Source organism: Camelina sativa, chromosome 10 (assembly GCF_000633955.1).
Source record: "Camelina sativa cultivar DH55 chromosome 10, Cs, whole genome shotgun sequence".
Classification (NCBI taxonomy): domain Eukaryota; kingdom Viridiplantae; phylum Streptophyta; class Magnoliopsida; order Brassicales; family Brassicaceae; genus Camelina; species Camelina sativa.
In genome coordinates this window covers 11,542,185-11,544,408 of record NC_025694.1, presented here as the reverse complement: position 1 = coordinate 11,544,408, position 2,224 = coordinate 11,542,185, and positions in this window count along the sequence as shown.

The window sequence follows — 2,224 nt, the reverse complement described above, 5'->3', positions numbered from 1 at the left end:
ATTGCATGGCTCGCTTGTTTATATGCCGTAAAACAAAGAATCTCGAATGGTATAATACCTTTCAAGTATATATATGATGAAGTAATTCGGAAGAATTCTTTTAAATTTGCTTTAATTGTCAACCACTCCTTTTAGTTTATATACCAGGACGAAAGTTTTTTTTTTTTTTTTTTGTCAACTACTCAATATATCGTTAATCTTCATCGCTTAACTTATCACTTCTTAGTGCATCTGAATTGTGAAATCTTTTATTTTTTCACTAGGAATATTTGTATAATTTGAATCTTATAAAAAAAACAAAAACATAATTTAATTAAGCAGATGTTCTACAAGGATTCTAAATTTTCATTATCTAAAAAGTGATTAAAATATAAATTGTTCATCCATCGCTGAAACAGAATTGTGAAAGTCAAAATTGGAAATATGGTAATGTCACTTGACATGTATAATATTAGAGAAGTTCATAACCAGTTGAACGTTATCCAATCCGCTCGAGAGACCACCGCCGAATATTATTTAAAAATTATATATTTTTTTAACAATAGTTAAAAAATAGTAGCCTTTCGTAAGTAAATTTAGCGACCTTTTTGTTTAGCTAGCGAAGAGGTTAATGATTGATAAAACTTTGTCGCTAGTTGACGTTGTCTTATGTAGTGAAAGAAGTGACTAGTTTTCAAAAGTCGAGAAGTGACTAGTTTTGACAACAAAAGTGAAATTTTTTTGATAAATAATGTGTGATGTGACTTGTAATGGTAAATGAAACATGCCTCCTATTTTTAATGGCTGGTTCATAACATAAGCTTTTGAATTTTCAAACATGATTTGCAGATATGAGAGCATCCATAAGCGAAACCTAAGTTTGGTTTTTCAGTAATCTAAGCTGCATTTACTACATCTCCTTCACCCCATTAACTCAAGAGCACAAAGGATCCGAAACCTTTTTAAAGCCTTCTTTAGAACCAAAATCTTTTCCTGTTTTCCCGCCTCAAAGCCCATCGCCTAGTATCCTCTCGAAGCCTTACCTCTACCACGTCTGTCTACCCGTCCAACCACCGCCAACAACCCCATACCACTCTCCAACCTGACTGTCTGTCTTGTTTTGGTTCTACGAACAAAAGTTTTTTCCTTCCTCTCTGAATCCCCTACCGCCTTAAGGGCAAAGAGGTCGATGCGAGTTTCTCCCCCCCCCCACAGAGACGAAGAATCCGTGCACCGGAACTAAACACCTCTGGTCAGATAGAGGAAAACTCTCTTACCCTCTTAGGACGCTTAACAAACCCCTCTGTTCAACGCCTCTGGCTTCTATTTCCATTTCTAGCTAACCGTTGGACACTGAAAGGAAAAGCAGTAGGCTCAGACTTAGGTCGAGGTGTCTTCCAGTTTAGATTTGACTATGCAGAGGATATGCAAAAAGTTCTCGACAACAGAGCTTACCATTTCGACCAGTGGATGGTCATCCTCCAGAGATGGGAACCTGTGGTTTCTGAAACTTTCCCGTCTAAGATCCCCTTCTGGATTGAGCTCCAAGGCCTCCCGAAACACTATTGGCAACCAGCTATGCTACAAACTATAGGCAAAGAAATCAGAGAAATTGAAGACACATAAATTACTAATGCTTCAGCCAGGATCCGCCTCCAAGTAGACGGGCTCCAGCCTCTCGTGAAAGAAACCATTGTGGAATTCTCTGATGGAAGGGAAACTGTAGTTTTCCTGGAATATGAAAGCCTGAAAAATCACTGCACTCACTGTCAAAGGCTTACACACGACATGAGGTCCTGTCCGGGGTTGAAGATGGTCAAGGATAATCCTGTCTTAGAAAAGTCACCCTTACCCCCTCCCCCACCACAGGGTGTGCGCCGAAACTACTTTACTCCAGAAAACAACTTTCGACCCCCAGTAGAACCCTCTGAACATTCTGTGTCAAGGCACCAGTCCTCACCCGCTCATAATCTTCGCATCCATAGACCCCAACCTGCAGATAGTAAAAACTATAGTGTGTCAAACCGTAGTGATGCCAGTAGGAGGGTAGAGGCCCCCAGAAGATATTCAGAAAGATCACACCCTTATCAAAGAAGATCACAGAGAAGAGACTCTTACCGGCAACACTCGTACCCACGAGATGAGGGTCGTCACCAGAGGCTGAACTGGCAATGGAGGGAGAAAGAACACCCCCAGAGTAAGTTGACCCCAGAGCGGTCTGATTCATCCAGGCCACGCCGCCCCC